Source organism: Lolium perenne, chromosome 3, assembly GCF_019359855.2.
Source record: "Lolium perenne isolate Kyuss_39 chromosome 3, Kyuss_2.0, whole genome shotgun sequence".
Classification (NCBI taxonomy): domain Eukaryota; kingdom Viridiplantae; phylum Streptophyta; class Magnoliopsida; order Poales; family Poaceae; genus Lolium; species Lolium perenne.
In genome coordinates, this window is record NC_067246.2 from 118772971 (window position 1) to 118790755 (window position 17785).

Consider the following 17785-nt stretch of genomic DNA (forward strand, 5'->3'; position numbering starts at 1 on the left):
AGTCGATCTCCGGCTGCTTCACGTCTGAGCCCTTCTAGGCACCGCGGGTAGTCGCGGCCAAGTTCACACCGGTACCTTGGCCGGAGCTGTTGGCCTCCTAGCCCCTTCCGGGACCGGCTTCCGGAGCGGATGATGAAGCATCCATCTGGGCGAGTTCAGCCTCGAGCCCGTCGGAGGCATGGTCCGCTGAGATTTCCTCCGCGGTAGATGCGGTGTGGGTCTCGCTGTGAAGGCTGCTGGCAGCAGATTCGGAAAGGTACTCTTCGGTAGACATTTTGGCCTAAAAAGTTCCGAGATCTACCCATAAACAGTTTTCCCCAAACCTAGCCGCTCGAGAAGATTTACGAGTAAGAGAAAAAGCAAAAGAAATGGGAAGATAAATACTCTACCGGCCCAGGAGCAATGCAACGAAGGAGTAAGAAGTAACTGAGTCTGTGAGGCTAACCTGGGGCAGCGGTGAACGGCGGAGACGACGGCCGCCGGAGTCGAGCGATCTTGCGGGCAACGGTGAAGAACGGAGAAGAAGAAGAGAGGATGTTGTGAAGCACTCGATGCAGGAAAGGTGAAGGTGTGCGGAGAAACTCTGCGGAGCGGAGCTCGGCGGAGTTGCTGCAGAAATTCGTCGGAGAAAGGAGCTCTCGCGGCGAACGACGACAGCGGGAGCGCATGGGGCAAGGGCTCAGAGTGCGTGAGAAGTGGTGAATGCGAAGAAGAAGAGGAGGAGGAACCGCTGCGCCCTTAAATAGGGAGAGGAGGTCGTGGGCTGGCAACGGTCGGGCCACGGCGCTTCGCGTCGTGGGCCGCCACGTGGCGCGGAGGTACACGCGCAAAAAAATGAAAATCCATAGGGAGGCCGCACGGATCCGGAACGGCGGCGAGGATCCGGTGTGGTGCCATAAATGCTAGCGCAGAAGTCGAAGGGAAGTGATCCCTGACACTGTGGCACCAGGCACAGTGCACATGTCACTGACAGGCACTGTGCCCAAGATATTCTCGACTTCTCCGAGGAGTCTTAATAACGAAGATACCAGAAAAGATCGGTAAGATGAGACGAGTTCGGCAGAGATGCCGGAAAGTTTGAGTTGATTTCCGGAAGAGATAAACTGGTACATAAAGAGATAGGAAACTGGCATGGTCCGTCGGATAGGATCCGCCGGACTATACCAGCTTCGGGGACTAATTTTGGGGGGTGACCCCCGGTATGCCAAAGGCATGACGAACCGAGCCTTGTGCAGGCTAACGATGTACCGGTTTAAAGGTTATTCCGGATAAGAAAGGTTGGTTCATGATTAACTGAATCGTACCGGTATCCCAGGAGGGGTATACCGGAACTGGCTAAGAAGGTGCCGGATTACCGGTACAGGCAATATTGTAGCATGTTGGCAAGACTGGTCAAAGATGCTCTCAAGAGCTAGAGGACAAGGATGAGCGAAGCACTTCAGCTTTAATCGAAGCCCTGCGGCCAAAGCAGATGATGACGTAAAAGGTACCGGAGGATGTCACCGTTCCTGATTAAAGGTCTACGGTGTCATCCGGGCCAAAGTGGCTTTGTAAAGTAGTTTGTCTAGTCAAAGATGCCATTAGGGTTTCCTAGGGTTCCTTCCCATGTAAGCCACCCTCTCCCCTATATAAGGAGAGGGAGCACACCCTTGCGCGGGGTACCTGGTAAGCTGTTAGCAGATGAGAAGCTAGCAGTAGAGAGATAGATCTTGTACTGTACATCTTCAACCTCTGGCCAAGGCCAAGTTCATCAGTAAACATACCGGTATTCCACCCGAATTCCATCCTTGTGTTACCAAAACCCTCTCCCAAATCCTCTAGCGCACATTCGGCCCCAACTTAAGCCATCCCATGGCATCTGTATGTTCACCATGACGACATTATGTGTTCACGGCGCACTGATCATGGGATCGTGAACTGTATACATAACGGGTATTTCGGACAGCTAGTCTGGGGTCCCCACAACTGGATCATGTGATCCTTTGATGTAAGACAATTATGAGTTGTAATGAATGATGTTCTCTGATATCAATCTATTATGTCTCGCAAAAATAATATTCCTGGGATTGCAATGTATGGCATAATAGGCATCTGGACTTAAAAATTCGGGTGTTGACAAGTTGGTATCAGAGCCATTGTTTGACCTTAGGAGATCCTAGTTAGAATGGACGTCTGAAAAACTGAGTTTCCAAAACAAATCAAGTGACTATTTATGAAAACTTATTCTCACTCTTACCCTTGAGATCTTTTCAAAATGAGAAACCCATGCTCTATTTTTCCTTATATCACTACATAAAATTTTGACACACTTGCTCACTTCTCTAATTGCTCACAGATGGAGTACAACTGTGAGTCCTATCAGCTTGGCCACGGAGGAAACCTAATGTTCAGGAAGGATTTGAAGCAGCTAGTTGAATATTTAGGACGCTGATGTCTACGCATGCTTCTATTCCTGTAGACAGTGTTGGGCCTCCAAGAGCAGCGGTTTGTAGAACAGCAGCGAGTTTCCCCTTAAGTGAATCACCCAAGGTTTATCGAACTCAGGGAGGTAGAGGTCAAAGATATCCCTCTCAAGCAACCCTGCAATTAAGATACAAGAAGTCTCTTGTGTCCCCAACACACCTAATACACTTGTCAGATGTATAGGTGCACTAGTTCAGCGAAGAGATAGTGAAATACAAGTAATATGGATGATTATAAGTAGTAATTGCAATCTGAAATAAAGATGGCAGCAAGCGAACATGTAGCAGAACTTGTTGGAAACGGTGTTTCAATGCTTAGAAATAAGGCCTAGGGATCATACTTTCACTAGTGGACACTCTCAACAATGATCACATAACTGGATAAATAAATACTACTCTCAAACACTCTCTTGTTGGATAACAAACACCATTCATTGTGTTGGGCTGCAAAAGCACACCTCAAGCCGGAGTAAACAAGCTCCACAACGTCATAAAGGAATCACACACGATGCGCAAACTGTCACCATCACACCGTGGAGAGTGACTCCGGAGTTCATATTAAAGTAACCTCTAGAGTGCATAATAGACAAGAGCAACATCTACATATTCAACTGGATTACAAAGCTCATGATCACATAAAGATCACACCATGGGAGAGAGAGATGAACCACATAGCTACCGGTAGAGCCCTCAGCCTCGGGGGATAACTACTCCCTCCTCATCATGGGAGACAGCAACGGCGATGAAGATGGTGGTGGAGTCGATGGAGATGACTCCGGGGGCAATTCCCCGTCCCGGCGGCGTGCCGGAACAGAGACTTCTGTCCCCCAAACTTGTCTTCGCGATGGCGGCGGCTACGTAACTTTTCGTGGAGGAAGACCGATCATACTAGGTTTTTCCGATATGAAGGAATATATAGGCGAAGGGGCAGCGTCGGGGGAGCCAGGGGGTGGCCTCCCCACACCTGGGCGCGGTAGGAGGTGGGGCCGCGCCACCCTATGGGGTGGACCCCCTGCTAGCCTTCTCCGACTCTTATTCGATCTTCTGGAACACTAGGTGGAAAATAGGGCCGTGGGCATTTGTTTCGCCCAATTCCGAGAATATTTCCTGTGTAGAATTTCTGAAACCAAAAACAGCAGAAAACAGGAACTGGCGCTTCGGCATCTTGTTAATAGGTTAGTCCCAGAAAATGCATAAAAACATTATAAAGTGTGAATAAAACATGTAGGTATTGTCATAAAACTAGCATGGAACATAAGAAATTATAAATACGTTGGAGACGTATCAAACATCCCCAAGCTTAGTTCCTACTCGCCCTCGAGTAGGTAAACGATAAAAAGAATAATTTCTAAAGTGACATGCTACCAACATAATCTTGATCAATACTATTGTAAAGCATATGAGATGAATGAAGTGACTCAAAGCAATGGTCTATAGTTTGCTAACAAAAAGATAATGACTAAACAACTGAATCATATAGCAAAAACTTTTCATGAATAGTACTTTCAAGACAAGCATCAAAAAGTCTTGCATAAGAGTTAACTCATAAAGCAATAGATTCTTAATAAAAGGTCTTGAAGCAACATAAAGGAAGATTTAAGTTTCAGCAATTGCTTTCAACTTTCAACATGTATATCTCATGGATAATTGTCAACACAAAGTAATATGATGAGTGCAATAAGCAAGCATGTAAGAATCAATGCACATAGTTCACACAAGTGTTTGCTTCCAAGATAGAAAGAAGTAGGTAAACTAACTCAACATAAAGTAAAAGAAAGGCCCTTCGCAGAGGGAAGCAGGGATTAAATCATGTGCTAGAGCTTTTCAAGTTTTGAAATCATATAGAGAGCATAAAAATAAAGTTTTGAGAGGTGTTTGTTGTTGTCAATGAATGGTAGTGGGCACTCTAACCCCCTTGTCAAACAGACTTTCAAAGAGCGGCTCCCATGAAGGACGTTATCTCTACCAGCAAGGTAGATCATCCCTTTTCTCTTTTGTTTACACATGTACTTTAGTTTTATTTATGGATGACACTCCTCCCAACCTTTTTCTTTCACAAGCCATGGCTAACCGAATCCTCGGGTGCCTTCCAACATTTCACATACCATGGAGGAGTGTCTATTTGCAAAATTAAGTTGCTTACTGATGAATCAGGGCAAAACATGTGAAGAGAATTATTAATGAAAGTTAATTAATTGGGGTTGGGAACCCCGTTGCCAGCTCTTTTTGCAAAATTATTGGATAAGCGGATGAAGCCACTAGTCCATTGGTGAAAGTCTGCCCAACAAGATTGAAAGATAAAACACCACATACTTCCTCATGAGCTATAAAACATTGACACAAATAAGGAGTAATAAAGTTTTGAATTGTTTAAAGGTAGCACATGAAGTATTTACTTGGAATGGCAGAAAAATACCACATAGTAGGTAGTTATGGTGGACACACATGGCATAGGTTTTGGCTCAAGGTTTTGGATGCACGAGAAGCATTCCCTCTCAGTACAAGGCTTTGGCTAGCAAGATTGTTTGAAGCAACACAAGTATGAACCGGTACAGCACAACTTACATAAGAACATATTGCAAGCATTATAAGACTCTACACTGACTTCCTTGTTGCTCAAACACTTTTACCAGAAAATGTCTAGACCTTAGAGAGACCAATCATGCAAACCAAATTTCAACAAGCTCTACGGTAGTTCTCCACTAATAGGTTTAAACTACATGATGCAAGAGCTTAAACATGATCTACTTGAGAGCTAAAAACATTATAAAGTGTGAATAAAACATGTAGGTATTGTCATAAAACTAGAATGGAACATAAGAAATTATAGATACGTTGGAGACGTACCAGACGCCCATATCCCGAGTTCTTTGGAGTGCCACTCAATACTCAGTCAGGAGGACAACCTCAATGGGAAGTTACTGCAGATCTGAGAGGAAAGCTAGGAGCCCCAATTTGGGAAACCATATGGTTTTCTGTAAGGGGGATCACTTGGAAGGAAGGAATAACCAGAGCTATGCAAGAAGCAATTGCCCGTCTTTGTGGACAGAATGTGAACAAGATCAAGAACACTCGCTTCATTTACAACCCAAGACATGACCCCATGGGAAGAGCAATAACCATGCCCCCGCACCCGGAGATGAAACACTATGTTGCCCACCTGGACTTCATGTTATACAAGACCAGAAAGGAGTTGGACAACGCTCACACCTTTCGCCAAGAACATTACTCCTGAAGACAAAGAACCCACCATGAAGAGTAGTATCACTAGAGCACTCTCGTAGGTGTGAGTTTGTATCAGGATCCCTTGTATCGTAGAACGAAGGAATGGTTCTTAAAACCAACGGTGTGTTAGTTTTTGTAATGTGTGTGGTTTGGAATGAATGAAAAAGTGTTGTTGGTGTTACCCCTCAACACTACTCAAGTTTTGAAACTTTTTGAACTTTAAACCAAACAAACCATAGAAATTTCCCTCTTATCTTATCATCTACCTCGATGTTCAGATGGCCCCTCCAACCCGCAGCACCAACCAGGATGCAATGCTGCAGATGCTGCAGATGATGATGGCAGATCGAGAAGTCGAAAGAGCTGAGCGACAAGAAAATATTGCCGCACTGCAGCAGATAGCCTAGAACAATCAAGGCCATGGAAACCATGACCACCCTGGATCCAAGCTGAAGAACTTTCAGAACACCAACCCTCCTATGTTCAGCAAGACCGAAGAGCCACTTGATGCAGATGACTGGCTCCAAATGGAAAACAACTTAGAAGTTGCGGGAGTGGAAGCCGCAGAGAAAGTACTGTTCGCCACCCACTACCTATCAGGACCTGCTAGAGCCTGGTGGACAAGTGCCCGTGCAATTAATGCGGGACTGATGATGACTTGGGAAGACTTTAAACTCAAGTTCAGCAAATATCATGTACCCCAGGGACTGATCAAGAAGATGAGAGACGAGTTCAGGGAACTCAAACAAGGAAGGATGTCCGTGGTACAATACCGCGACAGATTCCTCACTCTGTCAAGGTACGCCCCGGATGAGACCGACACCAACGAGAAGCGGAAGGAAAGATTTCTGAATGGACTGCACGATGAGATGCAGACTGTATTAGTGAACATCCCGTTTGCTGACCTCGAAGCCCTGGTGGAATCCGCCATCCAGATGGAAGGGAAGCTTCACAAAGCCAACGAGAACCGCAAGTGCCGTATGATGAACCAGAATGGGCCTAGCAATGCCCAGAAGTACAGCAACAACTCATCTGGAGGTTTTACCCCAAGACACAACAGGCCAACTACTCAGACATACCGCCCAAACTACTCCAACAATAATGGAGGACCCTGAAGCCCGGAGGCCACAACAACCACCCCAACAACAACAACAACAGCAACAACAACAACACCCAGAATGGTGCCAACAACGACAACCCCAATACTGCCCCAAGGACTGGAAGCAACGCTATCCCCGTCACCCCGAAGGACAAGTCAACAGTAACCTACTATGAATGTGGAACTGTTGGGCATTACTCCAATGAGTGCCCCAAGAAACTGGCGAAGACAGCCCCCAATACCACTGCACCTACCCAGCAACAGCGCCGCTTTGCAGCTAGAAGGAACCAGAACAACCGCAACGGCCGTCTCTACCACATGAGTGCCACCGAAGCCCAGGAAGCACCACAGTCCATGCAAAGTATGTGTTCCCGTTATCCAATTTCTCAATCTCTCTTAGGAACCTAAATTTTCTTAAATCTCGGGATGAGATTTTGTTTAAGGGGGAAGGATTTGTAACATCCCAAATTTTAAAACAAAGAAGAAAATAAATTTCCCTATTTCCAAAATTTGGAACCAACAAAAACTTTAATTGAGTTAGAGATTGTGCATAGTACTCATGCTTATATGTTGTGATTTTTTCCATGATGTTTATGTGAGGTACTTTGAAATGCTCCTAAACCCTAACCTTACTCTTCTTTTCACCATCCAAGATAAAACAAAATTAAATTAAAAAGAAAAACCTATGTGAGCAAATAGACATATTTTACAAATAATAAACTATGCCATGTTATACCTTGTTTAGATGGTTTGAAAAATCTCAACAAACCCAACCTATCACTTACCAACTAAATCAAGGGTGAAATAAAAATAAAATAAAAATATACATAGAGGCATATGTGGCATTTAGCCATAATGGCAAATCTTGACCTAAGCCCTCATACCTTACCCAAATGGGTTGAAACCATTACCAAACCCAATCTAACCCTAAATGGACCCTAAACCATGCCCAAGTGAATCAAGTGAAACAAAAGAGAAGAAAAAGAAAAATAAGAATATCACCTCATATGAGACTTTGGCCATTTTTGCAAATCTTCAACCAAGGTCATATTGAATTGTGCCAATGATTGGGAAACATAAATAAACCAATAACAAACACTTTTGAACCAAAGAAACTCAAAAAAATCAAAGGAAAATTCAAATTCAAGTGACATGTGATAATGGTCACTTGTGCCATTCTTAACATCTTACCCTCTTTGAGCCTTTGTATTAAGCAGTTCTTAAACTAAACCCTCTAAACTCTTTGCACCTAATCCAAGACCTCATCAAGATGAACAACTTTGGTCAAGACCATCCCTGCAAATTATTTCTAGAACTCAAATTATCATCAAGCAAAGTAGCAACATTCAAACAGATTCTAGATTGTGCCATTTTTGAAATCTTGCAAATCATTTAAAATTTGCACACCACCACCACCATTGTGTGCCAAATAATATATGAATCCACTCCACCAAAATTCATTGCAAAATTTGAAAATTTCTTTCTTGCGGCCATTTGGTCGAACACCTGGCAGGCTGCAATCTGCCAACTCCATACATGCAAATATCCAGCGGATTTTTGCCCTAACCATCCATCTGAGGTCACCTTGAGTCCACTCATGTACCCCTTGCTTCACTCCAAGCACCAGAGACACGAGATGGTACACGAAATCATCACCATTTGACCATGTCGTGGCATGACATGATCACACCATGCCATTCCTCTTCCCCATCACCTCAGACGTGCCAGAGCGCAGCAAGCCCTCGTCACGGCCTTGTTTTCACCACAATCAAGCTTGGCATGACTTCATTGATAGCGCCAACTCGCCTGCATCATCGCCCAACCCTCTGCGCCCATGTAGACATGTCACCATGGACGACCTCCTCCACAGAGCCGCAGCACCTCGCGGCGCTATAAAAGGAGGCACTCCCCTCTCAATTCCTTCACAGCACTCACCTCTCCTCTCCTCTTTGACCCTCCTTGACATTAGCCACCATAGCCCGCCAATTTCATCGTCGGAGCCCGTGGAGCCGCCGCAGAAGCTGCCGGAGCTAGGAGCCACCACTGGAGACGCCGCTTGTACCTGGAGCCTCGTCGTCCTCGACAACGCCGCCGCAGAACCTCACCGACAATCGCCGCACCGCCGGTGAGCCCCGACCCCCTACCCTCGCCGCGGCAGTAACCTCCTCTCGCCGTCGGCGACGATGCACCTGCGCAGTTGGATCACGATCTAATCGTGTGTTCCAGACTTAAACATACCGATTCGGTATTTAGGAGACACTGACGCATAGACCCCACCTGTTAGGTGGCCTGCTCGCCCTGGACACGAAGTGGGCCGGCCCAATTTCGTTTCTCTCTGCAGCCCAAGTGTTTTCCCGCGCGAGCCCAACCATTTCAAATCAAACATTTCGAATTAATTCAACTTCCTTATAGATGCCATTTCAAAATTGAATAACTTCAAATCCACTAAACCAAATTTGATGAATTTTATATATTTGGAAAGCTTATGAAATTCCCTAAACAACTAAACTGGTCTCAAAACTAGATTCGTTGTAGAATTAATGTAGTGAAAATAACAAGGCATGGCCTTTTTATACTTTAAACATTTATTAAAAATCAACCATAAATGATTTTGAGTTGATTCCAACTCTCATAAATCACATTTGGTATTGTCTAATTGTTTATGCAAAAATATGACATGGTTGCTTCATATGATCATGAGCTAGAGCAGAATAGTGGCTATGTGGCCATTTCTAGCCATTTCAAATTATCCAAAATTATTTATTAAATAGTATGAGAGGATCCATCTCATTTAAATCATGGTCCTAAGAAATTCAATATGAAGTGTGACTATGGTCTATAGCACCTCATAGTGGATTACTTAAGGATATAAAATTGTTGCAATAGTAGTATTTAACAGGCACGAGGTTTAGTACCTCATTTAAGTCATTTTCCCCAAATCATAGATATGAAGTGTTGACCTTGGTCAACATGTGCTCATACCTTATTATTATTTGAGGAAATTAAATCTTAACAAGATTTAATGGGAGGAAGTTATTTCTCAAAGAACATAAATAACATCCCTAAAGATTATTTCAATGAGAGGAAATTATTTTTCTTAAAAAGAAAACAAAGTCAACCAACATGTGAATAATGTTGTGATGTTAAAATAGCTTGTGTGAACCATTTGAGTGTTTAGTCTAGCCTTAAGGCTTGTTTGGTGATTGTATACCTCGTATTCGATTATAGACGCTAGTACCGAGGAGTACCAGGAGGAGGAGGTCTACTTGGAAGAAGAAGAAAACTTTGATCAATACACCACTCAAGGCAAGCTATACTCTTGCAAGTTACCCTAGTGCAATCTCAACTTGAGCAAGGCACTAACACCATTCTACTTTGTGTTTTACTTTACAAGTCCCAGTTTTATCTCTCAAAGCTTCTACCTTGATTTTTCCAAGTATTACTTTTATAGTTAACTTGAGTATAGATAAGGGAGTGCAAGAATATAAAAGTTAGCCTAAAAAGCTACAAGCTAGATATCACCCCTCATGACTAGTTGCTAGTGCTAAATTAAAAATGACTACTCTACTTGGGAACATGTGAATCTTTAAAATTTGAAAACCTTGGAATGAGGAGTCATTCTATTGAAAGATTTTGAAGGTGAAAGTGACTTGTGATGAAATGGTGAGTTTGATAAAAACTAATGATTGGGTTGGATGCGATACCATTCCAATTTTTGAGTACCCCCACAATACCTGATTATGGGTAAGGCTTTAGCTGGAAATTTATGTGTCTTAGTATGGGTTCCCTCTGAACAAGCGTCATAGAGGTTATGCTGAGGCTGCCTCCGTTGAAAGTGAAATCACGTGAAAAGAGTTGAATATCCTACCCAAGCCCTGTGCAGTTCCCGGGTTAACAGTTAGTTATCGCCGGGAGGCCAAACTCATGGGGGAGGTGCCTATACTAGGGTGTGTAAGTGAAAGGTTAATGGTTGATGATCCGCATACTGGCTATTCAAATGGCCAGACTATGAAGATGAGGACCAGTATCAAGAAGGTGGACAGCAGGACGTCTATGACAACTAGGACTACTCCTAACTTCAACAGTTGCCTGTGGAGCAGATGGACCTCTACTACGTTTTCTTCCGTTGTGTGTGTTTTGTATTGGATCCTTAGATCCACTATGTTGTATTAAGACTGGATCATGTGATCCTTTGATGTAAGACAATTATGAGTTGTAATGAATGATGTTCTGTGATATCAATCTATTATGTCTCGCAAAAACAATATTCCTGGGATTGCGATGTATGGCATAATAGGCATCTAGACTTAAAAATTCGGGTGTTGACATTATGGCTAAGTAGTATCCTTAAGAATTGTTTGGTGATTGTTACCTCGTATCCATTTATAGACGCTAGTACCGAAGGCTGCGAGGAGGAGGAGGTCTTCTACGAAGAAGAGGAGGAACACTTTGATCACTACACCACTCAAGGCAAGCTATTACCAATACAAGATATTACTATGAGCAAGCTCTACTAGAGCAAGCCACCCTTGCAATACTCTTTTGTTTAAGGATTTATCCAAGCCCAAGTTTTTATCTTGCAATCTTTTACTTTGTTTACCAAAGCTTTTTCTTATAGTTGATTTGGTCTAGAGATAGAATACTACAAGAGCTTCAAACTTAGCCTAGAGAGCAAAAATTTAGTAGCACCCCTCATGATTAGTTGATAGTGCTAAACTAAAATTGACTACTCTAGATGGGAACTTGTGATTCAAGTAAAAAAATTTGAAAACCTTGGAATGATGATTCATTCTATTGAAAGTTTTGAAGGTGAATGTGACTTTTGAATGACATTGTGAATTTGACAAAAACGGATGGTTGGGTTCGGATGCGATACCATTCCAATTTTAGAGTACCCCCACAATACCTGATTATGGGTAAGGCTTTAGCTGGAAATTTATGTATTTTAGTATGGGTTCCCTCTAAACAAGCGTCATAGGGGTTCTGCCAAGGCTACCTCCGTGAATAGTGGAATGACGTGAAATCAGGTGAATGTCTGGCCCAAGCCCTGTGCAGTTCCCAGGTTGGCGGTTTGCCCTCACTGGGAGGCCAAGCTCACAGGGAGAGGTGCCTATACTAGAGTATGTAAGTGAAAGGTTAATGGTTGATGATCCGCATACTGAGTTATGATGATTCAGGGCTATCCCTGATGGATGTAATCAAAAGTTGTGGCACAAGAGTACGACCTCTGCAGGGTGTAAAACTATTCGAATAGCCGTGTCCGCGGTCATGGACAGTTGGAAAGGCCATACTGTTCTGTCATCAAAACTTTTCAAAATGTGACTGGTGACTTGTGACTTGAACTTGAATTGTGACTTTGACTTGATCACAACAGAGTTGTGGGAATGACACTAATGTTCCCACTTGAGTATGTTAGGTCAATAATGAGTCTTTTCTATAAAGTGTTTATGAAATAAAATTGGCTTTGTGCAAATGAACCTAGAAGCTTAGAATACCTATTAGAGCTATTAGTACTTCTATTAGTATTAGTTTGCGAGTACTTTATAAAGTACTCATGGCTTTGTCCCTGGCTATTCAAATGGCCAGACTATGAAGAGGAGAACCAGTACCAGGAAGATGGACAGCAGGATGTCTATGATAACTAGGACTACCTCCTGACGTCAAGCGTTGCATGTGGAACAGATGGACCACTACTACGTTTCTTCCGCTGTGTGTTTTGTATTTGATCCTTAGATCAACTGTTGTTGTAAGACTTGGATCATGAGATCCTTTGTTGTAAGACGATTATGGTTTGTAATGAATGATGTTCTGTGATATCAATCTATTATGTCTCGCAAAAACAATATTCCTGGGATTGCGATGTATGGCATAATAGGCATCTGGAATTAAAATTCCGGGTGTTGACACTTCTCCAAGAGTCCAAGGGAGGGGCAAAGGGGGAGAACATGCTACAATTGCGGGGACAAAAGTCATTTTGTTGCGGATTGTATCTATGAGAGAAGGGAAGATAATGGTCGAAGGCTCGTCCGCAAGGACAAGTTCAAGTCCCTCTCCAAATGATTCTCTAAGTTCTCCTCCAAGCCCGGTGATGCCAAGGTCTCCTTCACCAAGAAGCCAAGAGCTTTCATCATTCGTGAAGAGTACTCCTCCGATGAAGGTGAGAAGCGTGAAGACAAGAGCTCAAACAAGGAAGTAGAGGGAGTGGCCGCCATCGCCATTTCCACTCCCTCCATCTCCCTCTTCGACTCTCCTAATGAGAACCTCGTCACCAACAACTCCTGTTGCCTAATGGCAAAGGTATCTTCGGAGGACTATGCTTCAGGTGGTGCCAAATGGGTGGTTGATAGTGGAGCCACAAGTCATCTGACCGGAAGCAAGGAAATTTTTGTCGACCTTGAGCCATCTCATTATACCGTTTCTTATGGAGACAACACAAGCTCAAAGGTATTGGGTCTTGGCAAGGTGGTGGTAACACCCGACATTTCACTTGTGAATGTCCTCCTTGTCGAGACCCTCGGTTACAATCTACTTTCCGTTCATCAAATTGCACGTATGGGTATTTGTACCTTTTTCGATGAACATATGGTGGTCCTCTTGTGGAGAAAGACACTCCGTGTAGCCTTTGTTGTATATGTGGAGAGCGGGTTGTGTGTTGTTGACTTCTCCGGAAAGATGACATCTTCCGCTCTTTGCCTATTCGCTAAAGGTGACAAGGGTTGGTTATGGCATCGCTGACTAGCCCATGTCAACATGAGGACTTTATAAAGTCTCCACAAGGGAGGCCACATTCTCGGACTAAAAGAAGATGTTTCCTTTTGCAAAGATCGTATTTGTAGGGCTTGCGTACAAGGAAAAATGCATGGAGCTCCTCACAAGGCCAAGACGACCATCTCTACCACAAGGTGCTTGGATCTCCTACATGTTGATCTCTTCGGTCCACCGTCTCATGAAAGTCTTGGAGGGAATAAATATTGCCTCGTCATTGTTGATGACTATTCACGTTATTGTTGGGTATTCTTCTTCAAGTACAAGAGTGAGACTCAACGGACCATGATGGAGTTTGCCAATCAAGTTCAACGCAAGTACAACACCACGATCCTTGCAATAAGGAGCGACAATGGAACGGAGTTCAAGAACTACACCTTGGATGACTTCCTCAGCAAAGAAGGAATCCAAGATCAATACTCCTCGCCATATACTCCCCAACAAAATGGGGTCGCCGAAAGGAAGAATCGAACTTTAATTGAAGGTGCTCGAACAATGATGATGGAGTACAAGTCCAACTATTACTTTTGGGCGGAAGCTATCTCTACCGCATGCCATGCTACCAATCGCCTCTACTTTTGCAAGGGTCTAGAGAAGACACCATATGAGATCCTCACCGGTGACAAGCCTAATGTGTCATACTTCAAGGTCTTCGGATGCAAATGCTATGTGCTTGTCAAGGACACACGTCTATCCAAGTTTGATTCAAGAGCTCAAGAAGGAATCTTTGTTGGCTATGCAACGGATTCTCACGCCTATAGAGTCTTCAACAAGTCAAATGGGCGAGTTGTAGAATCTTATGATGTGACATTCGATGAAGATGATAGATCCTTGAAGGAGCGAAGTGCTTCTTGTGAGAAAGGAGATGCCATTCCCCCGGATGCCGTAGGAAGGATGGGTGTTGGCATTCGCCGACCTCAAAAGCTACCTTCTATGAGTACCGGGGAAGGACCAAGTTCCACCCAAGTGGAGCCATCTACACCACAAGGCCAAGCTTCTTCCATTGATCAAACAAGTGCAAGCCAACTACTACAACAACCTCAAGTTCGACATCGACAAAAACAACAATCGCAAGCTCATCTACAACAACCGCAAGTTCCTCTACAAAAACAATTACCACCAAGCTTCAAGTTCTACATCGGATGTCTCGGGAACCAATATTCCGGATAATGCTTTCTCTAATTCCTCTGAGTCATCCGGCTCTCATGAAGATGATGATGCTTCTCACAACAACAATGAGGGTCAAGGTGAGGACCTAAATCATGATGAAGATCAAGAGGCCTCACAAGAACCTACTCCTATGGCCGATACTCGCCGTAAAGATACCACTACAAGGCATTTGCGCCTCAAGTCTCATTCCTTGCGTAATGTCATTGGAGATCTAAAGAGCAAGGTCACTATCCGGAGGAAACTAGCAAAATTTTGTGAGCACCATCCCTTTGTCTCCATGGTGGAACCACTCAAGGTCAACGATGCACTTGAAGATCCCGATTGGTTGATAGCAATGCAAGAGGAACTCAACAACTTCAAGAGGAATGATGTCTGGACTCTCATGAAGCGACCTGATCATTGCTGCAATGTTACCGGCACTAAATGGGTCTTCAAGAACAAGAAAATGCACACGGCATCGTCATCCGCAACAAAGCAATATTGGTGGCACAAGGCTATTCTCAAGTTGAAGGCGTGGACTTTGGCGAAACCTTTGCACCCGTTGCAAGGCTTGAGTACATCCGTATCCTTTTGGCCTTTGCCGCTCACCATGGTTTTAAGGTCCAACAAATGGATGTAAAGAGTGATTTTCTTAATGGTACTTTACATGAGGAGGTATATGTGAAGCAACCCCCTGGGTTCGAGGACCCCCATTTCCCGGACCATGTCTTCAAGCTCAAAAAGGCCCTATACGGTCTCAAAAAAGCTCCTAGAGCTTGGTATGAGCACCTAAGGGCATTGCTTGAAGACCGTGGTTTCGAAGTGGGGAAAATCGATCCCACTATTTTTACTAAGAAATTCAATGGGGAGCTCTTCATATGCCAACTCTATGTAGATGACATCATATTTGGCTCAACTAACACAAATTTTAATGATGAGTTTGCTAAGTTGATTACTAATAGGTTTGAGATGTCAATGATGGGGGAACTCAAATATTTCCTCGGGTTCAAGATCAAGCAAATGCGATAAGGCACCTTCATCAATCAAGCAAAGTATCTCCAAGACATGCTCAAGTGCTTCGACATGAAGGGGGGCAACGGTATAGGAACCCATATGCACCTAAAATGTCAACTCTCTCTTGATGAGACCGGCAAGGCGGTGGACCCCAAGCTCTACCGTTCGATGATAGGTTTGCTTCTTTATGTTTGTGCTTCCCGTCCGAACATTATGTTGAGCGTCGGTATGTGTGCACGGTTTCAAGAAAGTACGAAGGAAAGCCATATCGTGGCGGTGAATAGGATCTTTCGATATTTAGTTGATACCCCAAACTTCGGACTATGGTACCCAAGGGACACGGACTTCTCATTGGTTGTCTTCGCCGACTCCGATTGGGCGGGAGACAAGGTTGATAGGAAGTTTACATCCGGAGCTTGTCACTTTCTTGGAAGATCCTTGGTGTGTTGGTCCTCAAAGAAGCAAAATTGTGTCTCCGTCTCTACCGCGGAAGCCGAGAGTGTTGTCGCGGCGAGTAGTTGTGCTAAAATCTTATGGATGAAGCAAACCTTGCGGGATTATGGACTTGAGTATATCAAGGTCCCTCTTTTGTGTGACAATGAGAGCGCCATCAAGATCGCCTACAATCCGGTTTCTCCATGGAAAGATGAAGAACATTGAGATAAGGAACCACTTCATTCGGGACCACATTGCTCGCGGAGATATTGTTCTATCCTTCATTGGTAGCAAGGAGCAGTTGGCGGACATCTTCACAAAGCCCTTGGATGAGAAGCGTCTCATTGAGTTGAGGCATGTGCTAAATATCATTGATCCATCGAACTTTGCTTGACCGTCGTGCACACATACCACTCTTGATCTATATGTCTAGATGCAGAGCATGCATGAACATAGGGGGAGTGTGGTTTAAACTTATTGAGCTATCCCTCCCCCCATAATGCATAAAGAAATCCAAAACATGCGCTATTTTTCAACTAAGTGACTAATGAGCTTCATGATGAGTTGTAGCCGTGAGTCCTAGATAAATCTACGCGACCTCATACTACTATATTCTTACACGGTGGCTTCGGCCACCAACCTCCTCCTTGAGGAGTTTTTGGTTCTCTTTGGTTCTTCTTCATTCTTTTTGTTTTTCTCTTATCTTCGTTCCTAGTTGTTTTTGGTTTTTCTTTTTCCATGTTCTTTATGGGAGATTCACCCAAGCTTGGCTTTTCACGTTGATTCTTGTAAGCTTGGTTGAGTAGTACCTTAACAGTTTCATATTCTATCCTAAGCCAATACCCACCTCATGAGCCACCTCTATCTAAAATCACAAGTCTACACCAAAAATCTGAGATTTTCCGAGCTTTGGAGGCCGGTACTACCGCCCCAGTGCAGGGTCCTGACGATTGTCAAGATTATTCCCTGGAGCGGTACTATCGCCTGAGGTACCGGGCAAGTACCGGTAAGCGGTACTACCGCTCATACGAGCGGTACTACCGCTTGCGCCCTTGACTTAAGGTACCGGGTGGGACAGGTTCATCCCTATCCCTCACTTTTCCCCACCCACCACGAGTCAAAGGCGCCCCCAAGCTCAAAGACCTCGAGGAGACCGGCCCCAATCTCCTCCTCCGGCCATCTCCGGCCAAATCTCCTCCGTGGAGAAGCTTCCCCACCTTCTCCTCCACCATGTCCTCCGGTATGAGCTCGAACCTCTCTCTCTAGGGTTTGTTGGATTCCCTAGATGCATAGGTTAGGGTTTGTTGGAGTTTGTGGTGGAGAACCATTCTAGGAAGCCTTTCCATGAACAAGGATACTAGCTAGCAACATTGTGTGAAACGATGAACCTCAATGCCATGTATCTCATAGATCTAGTTGTGCTGAGCTCGAGCGGTAGTACCGCTCATGAGCGAGCGGTACTACCGGTATATGTTGCGGTACTACCGCTATATCTGGTTTCACTCTTGTTGCTTGTTACTGTTTTTTTTTTTTTGATCTTTAACTCCAAGGCTTGTGCACTTAACCCCTATTCCCTCCCCAACTTATGTTGTTTCACAGGTCCATCTAATAACAGCGGAAGAAGAGTCAAGAAACT